General features: G+C 46.1%; 1 protein-coding gene across 5 annotated transcripts in view; it reads right to left on the reverse strand.

Moving 5' to 3' along the window:
* The window catches only part of EMID1 (EMI domain containing 1), an 87630-nt gene that overhangs the window by 53589 nt on the left and 20560 nt on the right, over window positions 1-13481 (reverse strand). The window lies entirely within an intron of this gene.

The raw sequence follows: 13481 nt of genomic DNA on the forward strand, positions 1-13481 counted from the left end.
AGGTAGAAATAACCTCCCCTCACACCTCCTCTCCTGCCCGAATTCCCAGGCATTGCCTTTTACTCCAACTGCAGTGATCTAAGCTTCATTCCTTCAACTGAGGGCTGTGTCACCCACTTGTGAAATGGGATGGTAACAGCTGCCCTGCAGCTAAGGATGGGGGAATGTGTATGCCCAGTGCCTGGCACACAGTGAGTATTCAGTACACGCGATGATGGTTATAAATTCACAAAACCTTAGAGAGTATGTGAAATACCCTTTCACTTTGCAAAAGTCCCCAACCCTCAGAACCTTCCGCACTGGCCTCCAGGGAGGCTGAGAGGAGTAAGAGCGTAGTGGAACAGAGTTATGGGTTGGATGGTGTCCCCCTAAAAGATGTTGAAGTCCCAGCCCTTGAAATGTGACGTTATTTAGAAATAGAGTCTTTGTAGATGATCAAGTTAGGATGAGGTAATTGGGGTGGGTCCTCATCCACTACGGCCGTGTCCTTATGAAAGGGGAAATTTGGACACAGAGACAGATGGAGGGAAGATGATGTGAAGACACAGGGAGAAGGCCACCTACGAGTCAAGGAACGCCTGAGGCCACCAGAAGGTGGAGAGAGCAATGGAACAGATTCTCCCTCCCAATCCACAAAGGCACCTGCTGAGCCCTCAACTGCAGACTCCCAGCCTCCCAGCCTCCCGAGCTGTGACACAATAAGTGTGTTGTTTATACCCTCCAGTTGTGATACTTTGTTACTGCGGCCCCAGGGCACGAGCTCAGGTGAGGATAAGGTGAGTCTCACGGTCCAAAAAACTGGGCATTCCAGGGCCTGTAGGGGTACTTGGGTTGGTGCCAACCCCTGTCGTCCACAACAGTCACCGTCCAGGCCAGTGGCCAGGCTCGGCTGCCCCTCTGCCCCCCACTGTCCCAGCAAGAGGGCACCAGGCGCTTCCAGGACAGAAGTCCGGGATGCATTTGGAAACACTGGAGGAGGGGTTTTCCAATTCGGCCCCATCCTGGTCAGCAGGGGAACCACCATCTGGATCCTGTCTGCAGCCCCTGGCAGGGGAATCAGAGCAGAGCTGTAGCAAGTAATCAGGGAGGGGTGGCTCCCTTTGTGGCCAGGGCTCCTGGTGGGAGACAGCAGGTCCTGCAGTCTGGCCCTGGGTCAAGCCCTAGCTCTACACTTACTTGCTGGGTGAACTCAGGCCACTCATGTCACCTCCCTTGTCTTTGTTTTCTTACCTATTAAATGAGAATAATAGTAGAAGTTACTTCCAAATGTTGCTGCCAGCATTCAGTGGGAGAATGGGAATAGCAGGATGCTTGATGAAGGGAAATTTTAGATATTTTTTTTAACTTAAAAATATTGTTGGGCTTCCCTGGTGGCGCAGTGGTTGAGAATCCGCCTGCCAGTGCAGGGGACATGGGTTCAATCCCTGGTCCAGGAAGATCCCACATGCCGTGGAGCAACTAAGCCTGTGCGCTACAACTACTGAGCCTGTGCTCTAGAGCCCACAAGCCACAACTACTGAGCCCACGTGCCACAACTACTGATCCCATGTGCCACAACTACTGAAGCCTGTGCGCCTAGAGCCTGTGCTCCGCAACAAGAGAAGCTACCGCAGTGAGAAGCCCGGGAACTGCAACAAAGAGTTGCCCTCACTCGCCTCAACCAGAGAAAAGCCCATGTGCAGCAACGAAGACCCAACGCAGCCAGAAACAATAAATAAATAAAATAAAATAATAAAATACATAAATTTACTAAAAAAATTGTGGTAAAATATACATCATTTAAATTTACCTTTTTAACCATTTTTAAGTATATGGTTCAGTGGCATTAAGTACATTCATATTTGTTGTGCAACCGTCAGCACCATCCATCTCCAGAGCTCTTTGCATCTTGCAAAACTGAAACCCCATCCTCATTAAACACTAACTCCCCATCCCTCCTCCCCTCCTGCCCCTGGTAACCACCACTCTACTTTCTGTCTCTATGAATTTGGCTGCTCTAGGGACCTCATATAAGTGGAATCATACAGTATTTGTCTTTTTGTGACTGGCTAACTTCACTCAGCATAATGTCCTCAAGGTTCATCCATGTTGCAGCATGTATCGGAATTTCCTTTAGATTTTATTTTTCACAACAAGAATATTGTGAGCGGCTTTGTGCGGTGGTGAGCTCCGGCCACCATGGCAGGAGGTGCTGAGCAGCCCCTCTGCTTTAGGTAGGTGCCGTGGGCCCAGAGGAAGGAGGCCCTCGGATGGGTCTGCTCTCGGGGCTGCCTGTCTCCCGACCTCTCGTCTGGGGAGCTGGAAGGGGGCATTTTATTAGGGGGGGCTGGAGCTCCTGACCCGCTCCCTTGTGAGTTTCTAAAGTTTCTAGGAGGAGACCCCAGGGTTCCAGGGACCTGCACTGGACTGAGGGGAGGTGGGCACTGGTTCCCAGCCTGCCGGGGGCTGGGGTGGGGTGAGGAGATGGCTGGGTGCACACACATTATGTATATGAACCCGTGAGAACTAAAAACGAGGATTGACTAAAATACTGAGGGGACCCAGGTTAATGTGGGGTGGCTCAGCCAGCGTCTGACCCAGGTCCTAGAAATCTCCCCTCAAGGGCTGCATCTGAGTTCAGGTTCTGCCATAAGTGCAGCCAGGCTGGACCCTGCCTGAAAGAATCCCGAGGTTCCCAGACATGGGATGGAGACCCTGGCCTCTGGGTCACCCTCCGCCTCATGCACGGCTGCATTTCCATGGCTCCCTCCCAGCATGTAAATGGCCCTGGGTACCACTCCACAGTGGAATGGTTCTTAGGTGGATGGTGGACTCAAAAGGCCTTGGGGTCATCCTTCTGCACAGCGATCTTCACTGTCCAGGTAGTAGGGGATGCAGTGGAAAATGGGACCAAGCATGGAGCCTAGAGGTTAGGCAGACTTGGGCCACCACGGGCCTGAGCAAGGGTCCTCACCTCCCTTCACCAGCCACAGTCTCCTTATTTGTAAACTGGAGATAATAACAACCGTGTTCACCTGACAGGGCGGGCGAGGATTCGTGGGGTGGTGTACAATGTCCAGCCTGGGCCTCGTGCCTTATGAGGAAATGGCCCTGTTACCGTTAGGAGAGACGACAGCTGCCCGGGCTGAATGTGCATTGGGACGCCCCCTTGGATGCTTTTTTTTTTCTTTTTGGATGTGTCAGCTCACTTTCTAGCCACTGGCCTCTTCTAGAAGTTGCACACGGATAAAAGGTCCCAGTTAATGAGGATTCTAGCTAAAGTTTTAAAATTCACAGCAAGCCCACTCCGCATAATAATGTATTAGAAACACAACAATCCTTTAATCTAGAAGGAATTAATTGCTGGGCTCAGAAATTCAGGGCACGCTGACAGAATCCTTAATTTCTTGAGTTGATGGTTTCAAAAAGCGACTGCTTTTAGACTGGCTTCTCTCTACGTGTAAGTAAGACTCCCACAGTTCTGACAAAGGGCGAGATTGTCTCAATGCCTCACTCAGTAAGAATCATGTATGTGGGGTCTGAATTAATGTCAGCTCTGAATTTTTCCTGCTGGGTGGAACGTGGCTGACTTGAATCCGCAGGAGATTCAATGCTGGCTCTGTGGCCTGAGCATCCCGGGCCTGTACAGGGAATGGCCTCATTCCTCCCACACACACGTTTGCTGAGTGGCCACTCGGAGCCCGAGTTCAGGTTCGGTGTTGGATATGCAGGAGCATATAAATAAAAAATCTTTGCCTAACCTAAGGTTGCAAAGATTTTTTTTTCCTATCTGTTCTTCTAGAAGTTTTATAGTTTTAGGTTTTACATTTAGGTTTATGATCTATTTTTGAGTTAATTTTTATATACAGTGCAAGGTGTGGATCAAAATTCTTTTTAAAAGAAAATTGCATATGGATGTCTACATCAGTTTCTTGAGGATACCATGACAAATTACCACATACTTGGTGGCTTAAAACAACTCTCTAACAGTCCTGGAGTTCAGAAGTCTGAAAGCAAGACATTGGCAGGGCCGTGCTCCCTCGGGGCCTCTGTGAGAAAATCTCTTCCTCATATCTTGTAGCTTCTGGTGGCTGCCTGGCATTCCTTGGTCACATCACTCCCATCTCTGCCTCTGACTTCATACCACCTTCTCCTTGTATGTCTCTCCTCTGTGCGTCTCTTATAAACATACTTGTCATTGGATTTAGGGCCCACTCAGATAATCCAGGATGATCTTCTCATTTCATGATCCTTAATGTAATTACATCTGCAAAGACCATTTTCCCAAATAAGGTAACATTCAGAGGTTCTGGGAATTAGGATGTGGACGTATCTTGGGGGTGGAGGTTCAGCACACTATCATTGTTTTAGCACCATTTGTTGAAAATATCAATACTACCCTTTCTCTATGAAATTGCCTTTGCACCTTTGTTGAAAGTCAATTGACCATATACATACATGAGTCTATTCCTGGATTCTTTGTTCTGTTCCATTAAATCACTTGTCTATTTTTATACCAATGTCACATTGTCTTCATTGCTGTAGCTTTATAATATCTTGAATGCATTTAAGTCCTCCAATTTTGTTCTTTTAAAAAGTTGTTGAAAGGACTATTCTAAATCCTTTGCATTTCCATATAAATTTTGGAATCAGCTTGTCAATGTCTACCAAAAGCCCTGTTGGGATTTCGATTAGGATTATGTTGAATCTGTAGATTGATTTAGGGAGAATTGACATGTTTGACAATATTAAGTCTTTCGATCCACAAACATGGCATACTTTTCCACTTATTTAGACTTTTTAAATTTCTCGGAACAATGTTCTGTACAATGCTTCATACTTTCTGTTGTATTTATCCCTAAGTATTTCATATTTTTGTACTATTGTAAATAAATTTTTTTAAATTTCCAATTGTTTGTTGCTAGTAATACTACTGATTTTTGTATGTTGATCTTGTATCTTTCATCCTCACTTACTTGTTCTCATAGCTTTTTTGTAAATTCCATCAGATTTTCAATGTAGACATACATGTTATTTGCAAATAAAGGCAGTTTCCCCCCTTTCTCTCAAATACAGATGCCTTTTATTTCTTTTTCTTGCCAGATTATATTGGCTAGAACCTCTCGTACAATGCTGGATAGAAGTGGTGAGAGTAGACAGGCCTGTCTTGTTCATGATCTTGGGGGCAAGTATTCAGTTTTCTGTCATTAAAGATGATGTTAGCTGTAGGATTTTTGTTGTTGTTGCTTGGTGTTTTTTGTGTAGATGTCCTTTATTAGGTAAGGAATTTCCCTTCTATTCTTGGTTTGCTTAAAGTTTTTTTTTAACAGGAATGCATGTTTTTCTGCATTTATTGAGATGTTCTTACAGTTTTTATTTTTCAGTCTATTAATACAGTGAATCATACTGATTGATTTTCCAATGTTAAAGCAACTTTGCATTCTTTAGAGAAATCTCACTTGGTTGTGATGTATTACTCTTTTTACATGTCATATATTCAGAGATGGCTTATGGAATAGTGGTGTGAGGAACTCTGTGGCTCCCTCACCCCAGATAAACAACTATAATTGATAACAATTATTTGTAAAACAAACAAACAAAAAACACACTTAAAGTCTCTGGAAATTGCCTTAAGGGCATACAGCAAACAAAGAAACATTTATTCAAGAAAATTTAGTAAATCTCAGAACAGCAAGAGTCTGTAGCATTTGAGACATGGCACATTCCCTCCCTCCCCCACCCATTTCAGATCAGAAAGAATCAGCAAACGAGGATAGACTGACAGAGATTATACAGTCTGAAGAATGGAGAGAGAAAAGAATGCAGAAAAATGAACAGAGAGTTAGAGAAATGTGATACAGCATTACGTGCACCAACACATGTATAATGGGAGCACCAGAGGAGAGGAGAGAGAAAAGGGGGAAGAAAAACTTTTTGAAAAAATAATGGTTGAAAACTCCTCAAATTTGATGAAAACGTTAATTTACATATACAAGAAGCTTAATGAACTCCAAGTAGGAAAAATGCAAACAGATCCACATCCAAACACATCATAATAAAAAAAAAGTTCAAGGACAAAAAGAAATTCTTGAAAGCATCAAAAGAAAAGTATGTCATCACATACAAGAGGACTTCAATAAGACTAGTAGCTGACTTCTCATCAGAAACAATGGAGGCAGGGCTTCCCTGGTGGCACAGTGGTTAAGAATCCACCTGCCAATGCAGGGGACATGGGTTCGAGCCCTGGTCTGGGAAGATCCCACATGCTGTGGAGCTACTAGGCCTGTGTGCCACAACTACTGAGCCTGCGCTCTAGAGCCCAAGAGCCACACCTACTGAAGCCCACATGCCACAACTACTGAGCCTGTGCACCACAACTACTGAAGCCCATGTGCCTAGAACCTGTGCTCTGCAACAAGAGAAGCCCCTGCAATGAGAAGCCTGTGCACCACACCAAAGAGTAGCTCTCGCTCACCACAGCTAGAGATAGTCTGCACGCAGCAAAGAAGACCCAACACAGCCAAAAATAAATAAATAAAGTAAATAAATTTATTAAAAAAATAAAAGAATCTGCCTGCCAGTGGAGGGGACACTGATTTGAGCCCTGGTCCGGGAAGATCCCACATGCTGCAGAGCAACTAAGCCCATGTGCCACGACTACTGAGCCTGCACTCTAGAGCCCGTGAGCCACAACTACTGAACCCGTGTGCCACAACTACTGAAGCCTGCATGCCTAGAGCCTGTGTTCCACAACAAGAGAAGCCACCACAATGAGAAGCGTGAGCACCACAACGAAGAGTAGCCCCCATTTGCCACAACTGGAGAAAGCCTGCACGCAGCAACAAAGACCCAACACGGCCAAAAATAAATAGATAGATAAATAAATAAATTTATTTAAAAAAAAAAGAGAAAGAAACAATGGAGGCAAAGTGCTGAAAGGAAAAATATGTCAGCCAAGAATCTTATATCCAGCAAAAACTATCTTTCAAAGCTGAAGGTGAAATAAAGACATCCCCAGATAGACAATAAAACAAGAGAATTTGCTGTATACTATTGGATTCAATTTTCCAACATTTTGGTAAGAATTTTTTGTTTCTATGTTCATGAGTGATATTGTAATTTTTCTGTTCTTAAAATACTACTGTCTGGTTTTGATATCAGTTGAATTAATGGCCTCATAGAATGAATTGGGAAATATTTCTTCCTGTTCAATTTTCTGAAAGTTTGTATGGAATTGGTATTATTTCTTCCTTAAATATTGGGGGGGGATTTGCGGGCCCAGTGAATCCATTTAGGCCTCAAGTTTTGTTTGTAGGAAGGATTTTAACTATAAATTCAAAGTCTTTAATAGATAAAGAGGTATTCAGGGTATTTCTTGGTTCTTGAATGATCTTTGGTAAATCATGTCTTTTCAAGGAATTTGTCTATTTCATCTAAATTGACAAAATTTTTGGCACAAAGTTGTTCAAAATATTCCCTTTTTGTTTTTTAAATATCTATAAAATCTATAGTGATGTCATTTCTGTAGTGTGTCTTCTTTCTTTTTTATTGGCCAATCTGGCTGGAGGTTAATCAATTTTATTGCTCTCAGAGAACCAGTTTTTTTTTCCCAGTGATTTTCTCTATTATTTTTCTGTTTTCCATTTGTTTGATTTCCATGTTGATTTTTATGCCTTTCTTCTACTTACTTGGGGTCTCACTAATCTCCTCCTCCTCCTCCCCCACCCCCCTTCTTCATCTCCTCCTTCTGCTCTTCTCCTTTTTCTTCTTGCCTTTTAGTTTCTTAAGGCGAAAGCTCACTCCAATCCTTTAAAATTCATTGAGGTCTGTTTTATAGCCCAGAATATGGTCTATCTTGGTAAACATTCCATGTGCATTCTGCTATTTTGGGGTAGGAAGTTGTATAAATGTCAATTAAGTTGAAAAGAGTGTGGAAAAACCCTGAATGAGTCCAGGCAGTGAAGAGGTCAAGGGTTGTTGCAGAAACTGCAAGAATATTTCTCAGTCATAGGGAAGGCTGAGGCTGTACAGAGGTGGTCTGTCCAGGGTCTGTGGGTAAACACCTGGTTCTGGCAAGAAGAGGTCCAGGAGGGAGGTGCAGGTTCAATGTCATCTTGGCCCTGGGCCTGTCTGCATTGTGGCCCTCATGGCCGCCTCCCTGGCTATCTCCTTCACAGGTCCCCCCTGCTGGGCTGGGCTGATACCCAAGTTCCAATTTCCACCTTCATCAAGGCCCCAGGCCTTGATGTGGCCACTGGGCCTACCAATGAAACTCTGGCCACAGAGAGACCCCCCACTGGATTCTGTGTCCACTCAGGTGGGGTACAGGCACTATATGTTTGGGTCCTGGCTCCTCTATTTCCCAGAAATTATCTGTGGCAGGCAGCCTACCCTGAGCCTCACTCTTCCTCCTCAGATCATCGGTCCTGTTCCCACACCCAGTTCTTTTATGCTCCTCCCCACTGCCAGCAGCCCCTTGGCTCAGACAAAACTAAGCTCTCAGCACCTGTATCAGGTGAACCATGCCCACCCCCAAACTCATATGTTGATGTCCTAACTCCCAGTATCTCAAAAAGTAACCACATTTGGACCTAAGGTCTTTAAAGAGGTAATTAAGTTAAAAGAAGGTCATTAGGGTAGACCCGAATCTGGAGTCCTTTTGAGAAGAGGAAATTTGGATACACAAAGAGATACCAGGGATGCACATGCACACAGGGACAACTATGTGAAGAGGCAGAAAGAGGGTGGCCATCTGAAAGCCAAGAATAGGGTCTCAGGAGAAACCAAACCTGCCAGCACTCTGATCTTGGACTTTCAGCCTTCAGGACTGTGAGAAAATACATTTCTGTTATTTAAACCACCTAGTTTGTGGTATTTTGTTATGGTAGCCTTAGCAAATTAATCATCACCCCTCATCCCCTCATCACACACACAACAAGCTTTTCTACCCATCGAGGGAGGTGGCCCAGTCATACCCTCAGCCAGTCTGCAGAGCTGGATGCAGATCTTTTTGGTTCCTGGCAGAGCCAAGAGGCCACAGCCCGAGGATCTGAGGGCTGAAGAATCCAACCACCAACAAAGGTTGGAGCAGAACCTGTTTCCTCCACACCTAGATCTCCAAATTCTGAGGAACTCTTTATTAGTTATCTGTTGCTCTTGTGGGTCAAGAGTTCCGGAGCAGCTTAGCTGAGCTGTTCTGGCTCAGGTCACTCATAAGACTGAGGTCAAGATATTGGCTAAGGCTACCATCACCTGAAGACTTGACTGGAGCTGAAAGACCCACTTCCAAGATGGCTTGCTCACATGGCTCTTGGCTGGAGGTCTCAGTTCCTCATCACTCAGGCCTCCCCTGGGGCTGCTTCAGTGTCCTCACAATATGGTGGCTGGCTTTCCCCAGAGCGAGTGATCCAAGAGAGAGGAAGGCAGGCACTGCAACGCCTTTTATGGCCAACCCTTGGAAACCAAGGGTAGTCTGACCCATCTCCCTTCTGAACTCCCCTTTTTAGTTCAGTAGAGATCCATGGGGCTGCCCTGGCTCCCCTGTCCACCTCCCTGTGCCAGGGGCAGAACTGCCCCTTCGGGCAAAACCACCATACCTCAGAGACCCCCTCCCGAAAATCTGCAGCTGAGGGTGGCATTCTACCACCAGGGAAGGTTAGGGTTCTGTTCCCCTTAAGATGCAAAGGCTGGATAGAAGAAACAAGCACTCTGCCGATTGTCCCCAAAGTCTGCAGAAAGGGCAGGAGGCCCCATCCCCATCTCTGTCTCCATCCCTCTCCTCTCCCCCGCATGCTTGGGAGGTTTCAAGGAGACTTCCCTCCTCTCCTTTGACTCAGACTCTGACTCAGATGGGGTGCGGAGGGGTCTGCTAAGGAGGTGTGACATATGTGCCACTGGCTGCACATTCCCTTCCTAACTAGAGGCTCCTCCAGTCCCTTGCGGGAGGTCTTGAGACTGGGAAGGGTGAGGGGCTCACCTGGACCACCCAGCAGGACCCAGGTCCCTTGGCAGGCTCCCCGAGGGCAGCTCAGAGACCCCAGATCTGAGAGCAGGTTATAAGAGCTTGTTCTCAGGAAGGCAGGCTTAGGCAGGGGGAGCTGGCTGGCCACTGGGACTCTGCTGCTGGTATGGACCTTTGGACTTATGCAAAGTGAGCCACTGAAGGCAGACCAGGTCCCCCAAGGGAGGACAATGAGGACATCCAGCCATGTGTTCCCGCTTCCTGGGGCGGGCTGCTGGGATGAGCTCTGGGCTGCTGGGATGAGCTCTGGGTGCCCCGGCCTGGAAGGGGGATCTGGACAGTCCCCCTCAGAGTGTCCACCCCAAGCTTCAAGTTTGTGGGACAAGTGTGCTGCCTCCTTGACCTGCTCCCCTCCTCCCCCTGGCCTCCCAGATCCTATCCTTCTGGAAGCAGCTGCAGTGGTTCTGGGCTCTGCGGGAAGAGGAAATGGAAAAGTTGCTTGTGTTTGAGACATTTCCTTGTATTCCTCTTGATAAAAGAAATGTTCATGTATTGAGGTCTGGGGAAGTCATTCTGGCTTATACATGAGTTAACTTGAATTTTATGCTAACTAGTACAGCCCGTTTGTGGCCTATTAAACATACATTGTACATCTGCTTTGATTCAAGAAAAGCAGATGACCAGAAGTAAAGAATGTCCACGTTAAAAATAAAGATTAAATGCCTCCCTCCTGGGATGTCACTCCTCTGGTGCTAAGACTCCCTTCCCAGGTGCCAAGGCCATACTGACCTGATGTGTACATGCTGATCTGTTTTTTTTTTTTTAAACTTGAAGGAATGTATCCCTGACTTGTTTGATGTTCTTTGTTCTGACAAGACATAAAACTGTGCTGAAAACCATGCTTCTATGGAGCAGTTTCTCAGAGTTATCTGAGAGGCTGTCTTCCTGGCTATAGTCCTTAGTTTGGCTCAAATAAAATTCTTTGCTATTCTTATTATAAATGGTTTGTTGATTATTTTCATCAACACCTCCATCCCCAGCCCTGAGGCTTCCAGGGAAACCCCAGGTTATGGAGCTGGGGAGAGAGTGGACAGTTCAGCCAACCTCACTAAGCCCTGGGCACTGGCTGAAAGATCTGGGCTGCAGGGGCCAGTTGGAGGCACCTGGAAGGTCACTTGCATTCCTGCAATAATAACAGCAAACTTGAACTTGCACTCACCAGGCGCTGGCTAAAATGCCTCACAAGCCTCATCTCAGGGTCCTCACAACCCTGGTGTTAAGATACCTGCTGTACAGAGGAGGACACCGAGGGCCACAGGCCTGGTGCATAGCAGGACCTGCACTCATACTTGTCTTAACTTGTCATACTTGTCTTAAGCTTGTCTTAACTCCCAGCAGGCTGGATACCCAAGGACCAGAGCAATTAGCAGAGATGGGCTTTGACAAACTTAGCCAGAATCTGGCTAGAAGATAGCAGAAGATTTAGAAAGAAGCTATTTTAATTCCAACATGCACAAAGGTTTGGAGCTTATGGTTGGTTTTGTTTGAGCTGTAATTGGCTATGGGGAGGGGACGGGGCAGTGTCAGCTTGTCATTGGCAGCCTCTAAAGGTCTCAGCTGGCTGTGTCCAATGCCACTGTCCTAAACTGCTCTGCCACTTCCACCCCATTGTCACCTCTGTCCTTTCCCTGGCCCAGCTCCTACTAGGGCTGAGTTACCTTCAGCATTTTCCTGGGCTCCCCAGCAAGGGGACTGTCAGCTCCTCTGTGTAGCAAAGGGGCATCAAGGCCAGAATCATTCAAAGGCCGTCATAACAAAGACCATTGATATGGTTTCAGATTCCACACTGCAACTAACCTTTGAAAAACTGCCAATTTTGTGTTTTAGTTTATATCAAAGAAGAATAGCCATTGTTGTCTGAAAAAGCTATTGAAATGCTCCTCTTTTTTTCCACCTTCCTATCTGTATGAGGTTGAATTTTCTTCATATTTTCAACCAAAACAATACACCACAACAGAGAGAATGCAAGAGCAGACATGGGAATCCAGCTATCATCTGTGGAGCCAGACATGAAAAGATTTACAAAAATATTTTTTAAAAAGCCATCTTCTCACTAATATTTTTTAAAATATAGTTACTTTAAAATAAAAATAGTTTTATGCTAACAAAAAATATACTTACTGTTATTTTTAAACAAATTAATAGATTTTTTAAGTTCTCAATTTAAATTTCTAATAGGAGTATTAGTTTTCTATGACTGCTGTAACAAATTACCGCAAATTTTGTGTGGCTTAAAATAACACTAATTCATTCTCTTACCATTCTAAAGGTCAGAAGTTGGAAATGGGTCTCATTGAGCCAAAACCAAGGTGTCACCAGGGCAGTCTGGGGCATTTAAACAGTGCCTGGAGCTCAGTAGGTGCTAAGTGTTGGCAATCATCATCACCTTCTTCTTTTTCTTCTTCTTCTTCTTCTTCTTAATAATGAGGTTAGAGAGGTCAGTTGAAGGCAGATCATAAAAGCCCAGGAAGCCCCGTTATCCTGGGAGCACTGGGGTTCTTAGGGCTGGTATTCGGTTATGGAAGGGTTTAGGCAGGAAGGAGCTGGTCAGCCCTGGGTTTAGGAGGGCCCCCCTGTGGGAGGGTGGAGAATGGATGGGAGAGGGAAAACCACCAAGGACACTACTGCTGTCACCCAGCAAGGAGTGGTTTTTGGCTTGACCTTGGCAGTGGCAGAGGGATAAAGGGCAGTAGATGGGATTGAGAGGAAGGTTGGGACAAGGCCCACGTTTCTGGGCCAACAAGAGTCCAAGGGCCGGATAGGTAAGAGTCACACCTGTCAAGTGCAGGAGCGGCTGCCTGCAGAGGTACAAGCTTCCTGCCGCAGGAAGGTGAACGCAGGGGTAAAGGGCCACCTACTAAGGATGCTACAGGGGGTGCCTGCACTTGGACAGAGCACGACCTCCAGCTCTGACAGACATTCCAGATTGTGACTTAAATTACTTGGTCCTGGCATATAGGAAAGCATCTGTAACCAGAGGTAAATTAGGCAGGCCTGGGCCACAGATGGGGTGGTTAGCCTCCCTCAAAGTCTCAACGTGCTGTCTGAGGGCCTCCAGGCTCTCTTACATGCATGCATGGGCCTGCCCACCAGGTGCACACTCCACCTGTTCTCACCCACTACCCTTGTCTTCTGCTGGGTGCCCAGGCTGCCCAGTGGTGCCAAAAGCCTGTGGCTGAAGGCATGGTGGGACTGTGGTCCTCAGGGCTGGTGTCCGGAAGGGAGGTCCGGGGTGCCCAAATCTTGCTTCCTGTGAGGTTGCCCAGTGAAATATACACACCAAGACATTGACAAACAGAAAAATGATATATAACTTGGTTCTGGAATAGTCTCAGAGGAGCCCGCACTGGTCTTGGGGGCCTTTGATGTCACCGAGTGACAAGTCCTGCTTTGCCATTAAATGATTATGGCCATTGATCCTGAGCAAGCCACACAAGGCTTTATGTGCTTGTGCAGATGATAAAACATATTGCGACCAGGG

Source organism: Lagenorhynchus albirostris, chromosome 14 (genome assembly GCF_949774975.1).
Source record: "Lagenorhynchus albirostris chromosome 14, mLagAlb1.1, whole genome shotgun sequence".
Classification (NCBI taxonomy): domain Eukaryota; kingdom Metazoa; phylum Chordata; class Mammalia; order Artiodactyla; family Delphinidae; genus Lagenorhynchus; species Lagenorhynchus albirostris.